At 28.3% G+C, this 15,049-nt stretch overlaps 1 long non-coding RNA gene across 1 annotated transcript; it reads left to right on the top strand.

Moving 5' to 3' along the window:
* The first annotated feature begins 2,653 nt into the window (after positions 1 to 2,653).
* LOC145271273 (uncharacterized) lies at positions 2,654 to 14,744 on the top strand. Its single transcript, XR_013865792.1, has 2 exons — positions 2,654 to 2,967; positions 13,012 to 14,744. It is a non-coding gene; the product is annotated as an uncharacterized LOC145271273 (long non-coding RNA).
* Positions 14,745 to 15,049: the final 305 nt, after the last annotated feature.

Genomic DNA, 15,049 nt, shown 5'->3' on the forward strand with positions numbered 1-15,049 from the left:
TTCCATGAAAATAACGATAAAGCAGAGACAAACTCGCAACATCTCTTCTGTAAGATAGAGGTTGCAGCGAAGAGAATAGGACATCTCCCACGAGGCCACAAAGTCTATTTTGAACCCTATCAAGGCAGGACAAGTCATTTATAGCAGTCCTGCCCAGATGTGGCAACAGTATTCCATGCTTGGACGTACTTGACTCTTATATAGATAAAGCATTGCATCAGTAGTGAGATATCTACTGGATCGATAGAAGGATCCGACCATTTTTCCAACGGCCTTGGCAACAGATTTGATGTACGTATTCCATTTAAGATCAGGAGTAAAGATCAAGCCGAGAAGCTTACAAAGATATTGTTTCAACCTCATTCTTACAACCAATCAGCCAATTCCCTCCTTCAATTATGACAGACAACACATCAAATCAATCATGGTCATTTGCATGTCATTGCTTTTCAGACAATCTTCGGCTGCTGCTGCTACAGTTATAATCAAAGCAAGGGCAAAGGTGGACATAACATGTTTAACCTTTATCTACAAGGAGCTAATATAGACTGGATAAAACTCCAGTTCGAAAAGGGGATGGCTGGTTCTGAGGGCAAAGATGTGATTTTGAATGAAGGTGACTGCGAACTAAATGAACTGTCAATACGTTGCCATTTTAACGTGCACCAGCTGACCAAACATATGTATAGAACATGTTCCTGTTTCCTTGACACGTGTGTCGTCGTGACTGAATCTAGCGTGACCCCATGAAATAAGCCTAAACCTCTACCACCGGACCATCGCACAAGACTGTTGGATCATCGAGTGGTTTTCTGTATATGTTGTTTATTTGTTTTTGTTTGTGATCATTTTCGAATAAATTAAAAAAACAACAACAAATAAACAACATCTACATGAAAAAAAAACGCGATGGTAGAGATTTACGCTTCTTATAATAAGGGTCGTGATTGCGAACCACGTTACATTCAGCCACTCTGATGACTGGTAGGCGACCAAACACGTGTCAGTGGATAATTATATTTTAAAAACAATACATATTATTCCCAACTCGCAATTTTAGTAAAAATACAATTTCGTATAAATAATTTTAATACCCATGGTGTCGCACAGTTCCCGAAAAATCATGTCTCGCACGTGATTTTGAGGTGCGCCATGTCACCATGAAAGCAGGTTGCTGGGGGGGGGGGCAGAAGCGTTCAGACCTGTGTAGAGTGAATATCGTAAGACTTTTCCAAACTTGTTTACATTGGATTTGAAGGCAACGATATTGCAGTCGGTCAAGAAGCAAGTCAGCAGAACAGTGTTTCATAGGCGATTAGTTCTAAGAAAGAAGCGTTCAGAACTGTGTAGAGAGAACATCGTCAGATTTTTTGAACTTGTTTACATTGGGCTTGAAGGCATCGATATGGCCAAGCCAGTAGAACAATGTAAAGTGAACATCGTCGAGCGACTCGTCAGATTTTTCTGATTCAAACAAAAATGAAATCATCCGATTTTTTTAATTGAATTACCTACAAAGAAAGGTAAGATTTTTTATCAATATTTTATTTGTTAGCTTTTACCAATTCAATGCATTTTTAATCAGTGTAATTTTATGTAAATCTCGATTACCCGTTGTCCGTAGACAGCCTTACTTAAAGAAATTTAAACGGTAAAATGTGTAGTTTTACACTCAAAATGGCTGTCGACTGTGACGTCACTTGAACGTTTTTTTTATTAAAAATCAGTGACTCCAAAAATCTATACATGGATTTATAGAAATCAATTTGCTAAAAAAATATGTTCCTTTTTATTTTAATTTTAATAGGAAAATAAAAATAATTGTGTCTTATAAATGGATCTGAAATTGAACAAACGTTAATTTAATGAACTTTTTTTCTTTCAAATTAAATTACAATTTCACTTCTTGGTACTTATACGAAACACGGACCGTACTGAAATAGTAAGTTTATTATTTAGAAACACATGCTTAACATGGTGAGAGGGAACATAAAACATTATTCTGTCGTTTCATCTAAAATTTATTAAACAACAAAAACCATAAGAATTGAATTGAACTTGAACATCTTATCTAAAGTAAAAAGCAATATAATCTGTCGTTTCATTTAAAACTTAATAAACAAAAACCATAAGAATCTAATTTAACCGGAACATCATATCTATCATGGAAAAATTAAAGTGAAATGGAAACAGACAACTTGTTGCTCAACTCCCTACATAGTATCCTTTCAATTATGTCGCAGCTCTCCACGTCAAAGTGACAGTGTGCGTTGTTTGGGGAGAAAGCGCAATAAAAATATTTTTTTCAATTATAAATATATTTTTAAATATATGTATATTTATAAATATATACCTTATAGTATATCTGATTATAAAAATAAATATGTGTTTTAACACACGCACACACACACACACACACACACACACATATATATATATATATATATAAAAATATATGCAAATACATCTGTACATATTTAATTTAAATACATATATTTACATATTTAAACACACACACACGCACATATATATATATATATATATATATATATATATATATATATATATATATATATGTAAACCGTTAGCATATTACTAACGTATATGTTTGTTAACCGTTAGCATATAAATAACGCAGAACAGATGCCTTAGACGTATTCGATTCACCACCGTTATTCATCATAGTTTTATGATTGGACAATACGTTCTAAAGTTGATATGAAAATATTTCCTCACGCGTAATTAACGAACTTTTAAAAATTGACAACGTTTTATCATAATCTTTTTTTTGTTGTTATCTTTTAATCTTCATATTTTTATATATATTCATTGTATCCTTACGTTCTTCGTTCAGTTATTTTTTTTAAACACGTTTGGATCAATTTATTAAAGAAATACAAATCGACCAAAGTTCATGTTTTAAACACAAAACAATTCATCCGATTTTTATTCATTTTTAATTTAAAGGTAAGATTTCTTTCGGTATTTTATTTCCTATCTTTTAACAATCAAATGCTTTTTAAATTATTGTATTTTTTCATAACTTTTAACGATTCAATGCATTTCAAATAAAGTTGTTTTTTTTTAAATTGTATTCCTATGAAATTCCCAATTTCCTCTTCATCGGATGACAGTCTTGCATTGATTTAAATTTTGAATTTAAATTTTAAACAAAGAAATTTAAATGATGAATTCGTAGTTTTCCACTAAAAATGGCTGCCGACTGAAGTCACAATGTTTTCAATATAATTGTTCCAACTCATGTTTCCTGTGAACGTTAGGCCAAACAGTTTGAAAGATGTACTCTCAGACAGGAAGTTACTGGCCATTGCTATTGGTGACAGAGAATGTTTCTTGTAATTATTGAAGGAAACCAGTTTAGTCTTGACAGCATTGAATGTGACCATCCATTTTTGTCCCATTTCACTACAGATTGGAGCTAATGCAGTAATCCGCACTATTTTTTTAAATCGTATTTCCACGTTTAATTAAAGTTTTATGATGTTTTATTTTTTATTCAATTGTGTAAGGTATAGAATAGGCACAAATCAACCTCCCCTCCCCATGTTAAGAATGGCTTTTTATGTACTAACGTTATTATTTCAGAACGGATCACTTTCTGCATAAGTACCGAAATTTATGTTTATGATCGTTTTCATAAAATTCTATGTATTTCCGCTTTATCGGATGACAGTCTTCTGGCATTGATTTAAATTTTTAATTTAAATTTCAAACAAAGAAATTTAAATCATAAATTCGTAGTTTTCCACTAAAAATGGCTGCCAACTGAAGTCACTTCAACGTTCGCTCCAAAAAATGTACATGGATTTATAGAAATAAATTCACTATTTTTTAAAAAATGTTCCTTTTTATTTACAATTTTATTGGGAAAATAAAAATCAACTTGTTATATAAATGCATGCGAAATTGAACAAACTTAAATTGTATAAACTTTTTCATCTTTCGATTTAAATAACAATTTAACTATTTGGTACTTATTTAAAACACGGCCCGTGCTGAAATACTAACGTCCTTATTTAGAAACTCGTGCTTAACATGGTGAGCGGACAAAAAAAAAAAACTATCCCGAAGTTTCATCTAAAATTTAATAAACAGAGGCCATAAGAATTGAATTTAATCTGAACATCATATTTAAAGTAAAAGGCAATATAATATGTAAATGGTCCGAGTTTGTATTACTGTACACATAGATTCGAAAAAGTTGTCAAACAACAAACATATCTAAAGTAAAAGGCAATATAATATGTAAAAAAAATAAATAAATAAAAAACTATTCATATGAATAAAAATGGTCCGATTCTGACTAAATGTTTCCCATTCTTAAAGAACAATCATAAAAGTTTATAAGAATTTAAAGTTATTTAGCAACGAAGACAACAAACAAAAAATAATAAAAAATTAAGGTTAAACAATTAAAAAATATAACAAACAAATATAAGACAAAGTTACTCTTCTACATAGCAGAAGTGTAATTTAACGTATTTTAATATTTTCTAACGTATCTTAATGTGTTATTTGGTTCGAAAAACAAGCAATGCTAAATTGCAAGGTTAAAAATTAAACATGTCCGGCAAGTATAAATTTCTGTTTTGTTTTCATGATTTGATCAATTACCGAAACATTCCAATTGAAAGTTTTAATGTCGGCCATCTTGTTCCAACTCACCAATTTGTCGCTACTTATGTTTTGAATTAAATAGATGTTTTAAAATATGTTCTACAACACCAATCTTGTCCAGGTAGATGAAAGAATAATTTATTTTGCCTTTGGCCATATTTAATTGTTTAGATTTTAATTTTTTTACTTATTTTTTATTTGTAGGTTTCTCTTCCTAAATATATTTAAAATCATTTTATTATTTAAATTAAAAGTGTTATTTGATATTTTAAAATTACAAATATGCTATATGGGCAGTGTTTAAAAAATATATTGATTATTAAAATGTCAAAGAATATGAAATAAGTAAATTAAAAAATTATTTTTATAACAAAATGTTTAAGAATATTCTGTATGGGATGGGTCATTTTTAAAAAGTAATTTTATAGCTATTTTTCTAAAACTATTTCAGAATAGATGATCTAAGCTACGGCAATATTATTAAAAAATTACATAAAAAATATATGGGATAGAGAAATAATATGAGGTGTTAAAAACAGTAAATTATAATTGAGAAATACTGTTCTTAAAATCAGATTTTATTTATTAAAAAATTTAAATATTTAATAAAAACATTATTTAAAATATATTTACATTAAAAGAAAAGTCCTATATAAAACGAAAACCCTTAGAGAATTCATATTATACGACATTACTATAAGGTGATATATATATATAACAGCATTTTTCCGAATTAAAAAAAAACATGATTTTTTTCTTTTAATTCGGAAAAATGCTTTTTATAAAAATTGTAAATTGAAATAACGTTATTATTTAGAAAGTAAAACCTAAGAAGGGGGGGCTTTATTTAACTATTTTGTACTTTCACCTGACAAAAAATACGATGAATTTGAATTCAACCCAAACTCCTATTTAAGAAATAACACGGTTTGTAAACTGCACAAGTTCTGAAGGAATGTAGCATTTTCTTTTTTTTTTCATCGAATTATACAGAAAAAAAACAACAAAAAAAAAAGAATGGCATCCTTACAAATCTGGATTTAGCTTTTTTTTTTACAGAAATTAATGGCAGCATCGTATGAAAAAAAAAACAATTAATTCAGGAATATATTATATAAAATACTGTATGACTATGAGGTGTTAAAAAGTATATTACGAATTTTTTAATCTAAAAATTACTGTTTATGAAAATATAGATTTAATAATTAATTATATAAATTTTAACAATTTGTTAAATTGACATAATAACGTTATTATTAAACATAGCTCAACATAAGTAAACGGGGATTTATTTAACCATTTAACAATAAATACTTTAAATTTGAATTTAACCCGAAATCTCTAAGAAATAGCACGATTCATAAACTGCAGAAGTTCCGAAGGAAAAGTTTGTTAATTTTTCATTATTTTTTCATCTGAAAATCGAAATATTGAACATTAAGTAAAACCAATTGTACCTAATTTGTCAGGTCGCAGTAATAAACATATTTAAAAAATTACGAAAAACGGTGAGGTAGAAAATTACTTATTAAATTAACTAGCCGGGCCTGTGGAAATTCCACAAGGAACACATTTAAATGTAATATATTGATGTTGGAATTCTGTAGATGTTCAGCTTAAATGGAGACGCTTTGATATTGTAGCTCGTTTGTTAAAACTGCAAAAGTAGTTATCTAAGCTTGCAGAGACGCCCGGCTGTAAAATATGCTTAAATATATTTTAATTCTTGCAGATTTCGTATATATTATTATAGAGTTGATGTTCTATACAAATAAAGAAAAACATTACGAATCAATTTGCTGAATAATAACGTTATTATATAAAAAAATCAGAAGACGGGACGTCATTTAACTATATTGTACTTTCATCTAACAATAAATGCAAGAGCCTAAAAAAAAGCCAAATTTGACATCAAAAAGGCCAATCATTGCAGCCTTAGAAAGGCCAAATTTTCAAAACAAGATGGCGGTCTCAATTGTTTTACATTTATGTAGTGATCCGCGCTATTTTTTAAATCGTATTTCCACGTTTAATTAAATTTTTATGATAAATATTTAGAAAGGCCAAATTTTCAAAACAAGATGGCGATCTCGATTGTTTTACACTTAGTCTAATAAAAAATGTTGAAAAGAAAAACAATTTTTTCGGGTTTTATTTCAACCTTAGGGTCTAATAATGGGTTTTATGTAAAAACAATTTTTATGAATTTTTGTCTGTCAAATAATTTACGCCGCTGAAATACACATTTTCCCAATTAATTCTTTGAATTTTCGACTTCTACCTAAAAAATAACCGATTCGTAAACTGCAGAAGTTTAAACGAAAAGGTTTGTTAAAAAATGTATTTCCATTTGAAATATATATATATATTTTTTATTTTTGTCTTTTAAATATTTTATTTTGTTCAACAGATATCCTTAAATATATTTTAATTCTTGCAGATTTCGTTTATATTATTATAAAGTTAATGTTCTATGCAAATAAAAAAACACATTACTAAACAATTATATATTATTATATGTTATAGAGTTAATGTTCTATGCAAATAAAGAAAAACATTACGAAACAATTTGCTGAATTGAAATAATAACGTTATCATATTAAAAAAAAATCATTTAAGTATATTGTACTTTCATCTATCAATAAATGCAAGAGTCTAAAAAAGGCCAAATTTGACATCCAAAAAGGCCAATCATTGCAGACTTAGAAAGGCCAAATTTTCAAAACAAGATGGCGGTCTCAATTGTTTTACATTTATGTAGTGATCCGCGCTATTTTTTAAATCGTATTTCCACGTTTAATTAAATTTTTATGATAAATATTTTTTATTCAATTGTAAGGTACAGAATAGGTACAAAACAACCTCCCCTCCCCATGTTAAAAATGGCTTTTTAAATAATAACATTATTTCAGAACGGATCACTCTCTGCATAAGTATCGAAATTTATGATCGTTTTCATCAAATTCTATGTATTTTCTTTGTCTACCTTCTGGGACACTATGTTGAGATTTGGGCAGCAAGACGTCTGTTCACGTTACACTTGAACTTCTGCATGTCAGTACAGTTGGGGAAGCAGGGACCTGCAATGGAATTCCAGAGTCTAGCAGTTCTCGGGAAGACACTACTGGAGTAGAAAGATCTTTTACATCTAGGGATCTCTGCTGTGTGGGGATGGGATTTAGCTGCCTGTCGGGTTTGTCGAGGGTGTCTACGTCGTGGGGGCACAAGTGTCTGCAGTTCGTCAGAGCATTCACCATTAAAATATTTGTAGAACAGGCAGAGGGATGCAACGTTTCGTCGATGGGACAGAGGCTGAATCTTAGATGCCAGTTCAGGGCCTATCAGATTGGTGACTGTCTTTTGAACCTTGTCTAGGAGCAAGAGACAAGCAGCAGATGCACCAGCCCAAATGTGACAGCATTGATCCGTACATGGGCGAATAGTGGCCTTATAGAGGTACAGGATACTTTCAGGTGTCAGTAGTTTTCTAGCACGGTAGAGAGAGCCTACCTTCTTCGCAGCAACCCTGGCAATGTGTTCAATATAATTGTTCCAACTCCTGTTTCCTGTGAACGTTAGGCCAAGCAGTTTGAAAATGTACTCTCAGGCAGGGAGTCACTGGCCATTGCTATTGGTGGTAGAGAAGGTTTCTTGTAATTATTGAAGGAAACTAGTTTAGTCTTGGCAGCATTGAATGTGACCATCCATTTTTGTCCCATTCCACTACCGATTGGAGCTAATGCAGTAATCCGCTATTTTTTTAAATCGTATTTCCACGTTTAATTAAAGTTTTATGCATTTTTATTCAATTGTGTAAGGTCCAGAATAGGTACAAAAAACCTCCTCTCCACATGTTAAGAATGGCTTTTTAAATAATAACGTTATTATTTCAGAAGGGATCACTCTCTGCATAAGTATTGAAATGTGTGTTTATGATCGTTTTCATCAAATTCTATGCATCATTTTCTTTGTCTACCTTCTCGATTTTCGTAATTTTTGGATATTATCATCTAGAAAAGACGAATTAATATTTTTTTTATATCTGTGACCCTTCGATAATAATCTTTTGTAAAAAAAAAATGAAAAAACAAATATATATTAGTCATACGGGCACTTTTTAAAATGGAAATATTGAATTTTAAGTAAAACCAATGGAATCTACTTTATAGTAATGTCGCAGTAATGAAAAAAAAAACACCAAAAACAATAAAGTAAAAAATTAATTATTATTGAAAACAAATTTCGAAAATAATTAGCGAAACTTTATTTCTGCTGACATGGTTAAAATTTGAAAAACTGGCAGGAAAAAATAGTTTCCTTGTTACGGATACTTTTTTTTTTTTTTTAGGAAATCTCAATTTTCGTTAATCGAAACATATTTTCATTAATAATCTACTTTTGGATATATCCATTGCTGATACATGGTAATTCCGTGTATGCAATTGGATTTACTTGAAATTTTATATTTTGAATTCAGATCTTATAAAAAGCAACTTATCAACTATTACTGTTACATGGTAATTACATGTATGCAATTGGATTTACTTGAAATTTTATATTTCGAATATAAATCAAATAAAAATCAACTTATCAACTATTACTGTTACATAGTAATTACATGTATGCAATTGGATTTATTTGAAATTTTATATTTCGAATTCAGATCTTATAAAAATCAACTTATCAACTATTACTGTTACATGGTAATTACATGTATGCAATTGGATTTACTTGAAATTTCATATTTCGAATTCAGATCTTATAAAAAGCAACTTAACAACTATTACTGTTACATGGTAATTACATGTGTAAAATTGGATTTACTTGAAATTTCATATTTCGAATTAAAATCAAATAAAAAGCAACTCATCAACTATTACTGTTACATGGTAATTACATGTGTAAAATTGGATTTACTTGAAATTTCATATTTCGAATTAAAATCAAATAAAAAGCAACTTATCAACTATTACTGTTACATGGTAATTACATGTATGCAATTGGATTTACTTGAAATTTTATTTTTCGAATTTAAATCAAATAAAAAGCAACTTATCAACTATTACTGTTACATGGTAATTAGATGTATGCAATTGGATTTACTTGAAATTTCATATTTCTAATTCAGATCTTATAAAAAGCAAATTATCAACTGCAAAATTCTGTTTACAAAAATACGATATTTTATTATTTAACAATTTTGAGAAAAATATTTGTTAAATGTGAAATTAATGTTTTTATTTTGTATTTCGGATGGAAACAAAAATATAATTATCATTTCTGTAATCCAGAGTACAAATTTTTAGGGACACAAAAGTAAAAAAATAGTTGCCAGCAATAGTGAATGAAACCTTTTCAAATTAACATTTATATTTCTGGTATAAAAATGCTGTTTTTGTCATGAAGTCCCCTACATTAACAAAGTCGTACTGGTTCTTGCGTGATTTTATAAATCCATCCATTTAAGACAGTAACAGAATTACGTACTTACCTGTCATATCAAAAAAATTCTAAATTATTTTTTTTTTAAATATGATCTATTAAAAAAATAATTTCAAGTATAATATAATTTATTGAATTATTGCGTTTTATTGTATGTTTTAATGTGGAAGAGTTATGAGACCAATTCTGTATGACAAACTGTCCCACCTCACTTGACACACATTGCCTAAAATTAAAATGTTCGCCTTTTTTCAAATAGAACGTAATTGTGGATGTTTATTGTTAAAAATACATTTAGCACATTTACTGGATCATTATGGGTAAATTTAAGAACTTATGCTAATTTTGACATGACACGTAAGTACGTAATGTTTTTTTTTAAATCTGAAATGCGTTGGTTTTAAACGACTACTAATCTACACAAACACTATTATTTTGTAATTATTTTCTATAGATTAATTTTGCATAATTTCTGAAATTTATATTTCATTAATTTCTACATGATTTGTATGTGCGTAATGTTTTCAATTCAAATGCGTTCATTTAAAATATCATCAATTCATACAAGCACTGAAGAAACTTTCCTTCTTATATATATATATATATATATATATATATATATATATATATATATATATATATTGCTGTCCGGGTCAAGAACACACAAAACGGCGGACGTTTATGAAATTGCCTCCATTTTTAAATTTCATTAAATTTTATATTTTTTGTTCCATGTTTTTCTCGTCAATTACTTAATTTTCTGATTCAAAAACATGCAAAAAATGACTTTATCGTCTACAAAATTGAACACCTACATTGTGACCATCTAAAATACTGTTACGAAGGGAACTTTCTGAACCATCCTCTTTCTCTTGTGAGATATTTTATCTCCCCGCTTTTTGCTCCAAAACGGTGTAAAAAAATTAACATAACAATTACATCAAAGCATACTAAAAAAATTCGACACAAATGTTTTATCTTCAAACATACAGAAATTAACTTATAATAATGTTTCAATTCGTCAATAAATTTTAAAATAAACTTTCTGACATTCTCGGTTTCCGTACAATTTATGCGCAGCATCTTTTCGTTTATTTCGATAATGCAAAACGTTGGATGTTACTAAACTTTGACTTTTCGGGGCTAATTAAGATATTTTTGTAGAAATAAGGTGTGTTTTTTTTTTCAGTATCTTTCATTTCTAATTATGTTTGAAAATCTCACAGAAAACTAATATTTACCTTTCAAGTGATTTTTATAATTAATTTATTTAACTACAAAACTTTGTTGAATTTGTCAGTTTCCTATGTCGTGTATGACCGCCATTAGATTTTAAAACCAGGTATTATGACCTTAAAAGTACGTTCAAAAACAAAAAAAGAAAGAAAACCGAACTAGCAAACCAATACTGGGAACTTAAAGACAAGCAAGTATTTGTAGGAACCTAGCCGATCTATGTAGATTATGCCTAAATGAATGATTTTCTATCCTATTCTTTAAAGAACACGAACATCTATTAACATGTAGGAGAGAAATAGCAAACAACTGTGTGCACAGGATAAACTTTAATCAAGGATAGCGATACAAAATAAATTTTGAAATTGACAATAAAAAGAGAACTAAATAAAATAAACTAAACATATATTCATAAATAAGTATGTCTGTCTGTCTCTATCTATCTATCTATCTGTCTATCTATCTAATATATATATCCGAAATATAGACTAAAACATAAAATAACTACACCTAGACTGAAAGTAGGTCCAATTAGTATAACAAAAAGGATATCTACCATGCCTATAAACACACAAATAGAATGGTGAACTTGACATCAACTAGCCTTTTGTCATGTAAGTGCCCGCCCGTTGGCTGATTAGGAGAGGCGCCCAGGCCACTAGGAAGCTGATGGACTAACTAGAAATATCAAATATATAAGCCTGACGAATTCTCACGAGAAGGAAACGCGGAATAATCTGTATTTTTACAATGATTAATATAATGTATAAATTATAATTCACTGTTGAACATGTTGAAATTAATTACTGTATTGTGGCTATAAAGTCAAGCAAAAAGAGACAGATGCCTTAAGGTCCTTTTCCAGGCGTTGCAGAAAAAGTTAGAGAGAGGCTAGCTATAGCTGATGATAAATTTGGAATATTTCAAAATTGAAGGCAAATAACGGAGGTATTTACTATTGTTATGATTGTATCGATATAAAAGATATTCATCATCGTTATGATTGTATCAATATAAGATATTCATCATAGTTATGATTGTATCAATATAAAAGATATTTACCATTGTTATGATTGTATGAATATAAAAGATATTCATCATAGTTAGTATTGTATCAATATAAAAGATATTCATCATAGTTATGATTGTATCAATATAAAAGATATTCATCATAGTTATGATTGTATCAATATAAAAGATATTCATCATAGTTATGATTGTATCAATATAAAAGATATTCATCATAGTTATGATTGTATCAATATAAAAGATATTCATCATAGTTATGATTGTATCAATATAAAAGATATTCATCATAGTTATGATTGTATCAATATAAAAGATATTCATCATAGTTATGATTGTATCAATATAAAAGATATTCATCATAGTTATGATTGTATCAATATAAAAGATATTCATCATAGTTATGATTGTATCAATAAAAAAGATATTCATCATCGTTATGATTGTATCAATAAAAAAGATATTCATCATCGTTATGATTGTATCAATATAAAAGATATTCATCATAGTTCTGATTGTATCAATATATAAAAAAATCCTTAAATAGTTTTCTTAAAGAGCCAAGCAAAATCCATAAGGATGAAAATTTAAAATTATTTGAACACAAATCACGTAAAATAGTATTGACAATAAATAATAAAATTTAATATAATTTATTTTTCTTTGCAGATGTTCCTGCTTGAACGCTTGTAGTGAATCTGAACGGGTCTATATTTTCTTTAATATTTGCAACAGATGAAATCATATTCGTGTTTGGAAGATATAAACCGACATCTGCGGCAAAAACATCTCAAATTATAAAGAAAAAAATCTGAATGTTATAACAAAATTGTTATTCTTGTTTCATAAAATCACAATTACTGAAACATGCAAGTACACGGTAAATATAAAAAATATTGTTGTTTAGTTTGTGAATTTTCCTCTTCTCGAAGAAAAGGTCTAGTGCAACATGTTATGAGCCACACTAGAGAAAATCCTTATTTTTGTACAATATGTGCATCGATTTTTTCTCAGGAAGAAAATCTAATACGACATATGAAAAAGCACGCTGAGGATTGGTGTGAAATCTTTTGTTCTGATAAATCAAATCTAGCAACACCCGTAAGAACTCCTTCTGGAGAAAATCCATATTCTCCTGAACAATGTAAATATTCAATTTCTGAGGAACTTGATCTAGCGATGCATATGAGTACTCACACTGGAGAAGAACCATATTCTCCTGAAAAATGTCAATATTCACCTGAGAAACAAAATCTTGCGAAAGATATGGAAACTCACACTAGAGAAAAGCCATATTCTTGTGAACAATGTCAATATTCCTCTTCAAACAGATCTAATCTAGAGAGGCACATAAGAACTCACACTGGAGTAAAACCATATTCTTGTGAACTATGTCAATATTCATGTTCAAATAAATCAAATCTAGCAGCACATATAAGAACTCACTCTGGGGAAAAACCATATTCTTGTAAACTATGTGATTATTCATGTTCACAAAACTCAAATCTAGCAGCGCATATAAGAACCCATTCTGGAGAAAAACCATATTCTTGTGGACTATGTGATTATTCATGTGCACAGAAACAACAACTTACGAAGCACATGAGTTTACACGTTAGGGGAAACCCATATTCTTGTGAAAAATGTGTATTTTCATGTTTTACTAAACAAGATCTAACGAAACATATGAAATACCATAAAACGTGAAAACCATATTCATGTAAACAATATTAATATTAAATTTCTCGTAAACAAAATCTTTCAACACATTTCAGAACTCACACTTGATAAATTTGTAAACAATGAGTTTATTTTTGTTCTTATACATCATCTTTATTGAAACATAAAAATTTACTCTGAAAAAAAATGCATACTGGAAATAACTTAAACTTACATCGTCCTCAAATAAGTTGTCTTCGGGCTCTCTTTATGGGTTTTTGTGGGAGTCTGCAATGCGGATACTTCTCATTATAAAGTCAGCTATAAATCAAAATATAAAAAAATAATATGAATATAAATCAAAAACATCATGAGATAATCATATATAAAAATAATATGAATATAAATCAAAAACATCATGAGATAATCATATATAAAAATAATATGAATATAAATCAAAAACATCATGAGATAATCATATATAAAAATAATATGAAAAATACAAACAATAAGATAATCATATATAAAAATAATATGAAAAATACAAACAAATTAATAAAAAACATCATGAGATAATCATATATAAAAAATAATATTAAAAACATCATGAGATAATCATATATAAAAATAATATGAAAAATACAAACCTGAGATAATCATATATAAAAATAATATGAAAAATACAAACATGAGATAATCATATATAAAAATAATATGAAAAATACAAACATGAGATAATCATATATAAAAAATAATATTAAAAACACCATGAGATAATCATATATAAAAATAATATGAAAAATACAAACATGAGATAATCATATATAAAAATAATATGAAAAATACAAACATGAGATAATCATATATAAAAATAATATGAAAAATACAAACATGAGATAATCATATATAAAAATAATATGAAAAATACAAACATGAGATAATCATATATAAAAATAATATGAAAAATACAAACAATAAGATAATCATATATACAAATAATATGAAAAATACAAACAATAAGATAATCATATATAAAAATAATATGAAA

Source organism: Euprymna scolopes, chromosome 46 (genome assembly GCF_053919585.1).
Source record: "Euprymna scolopes isolate OS-2025 chromosome 46, ASM5391958v1, whole genome shotgun sequence".
In the NCBI taxonomy this organism is placed as follows: domain Eukaryota; kingdom Metazoa; phylum Mollusca; class Cephalopoda; order Sepiida; family Sepiolidae; genus Euprymna; species Euprymna scolopes.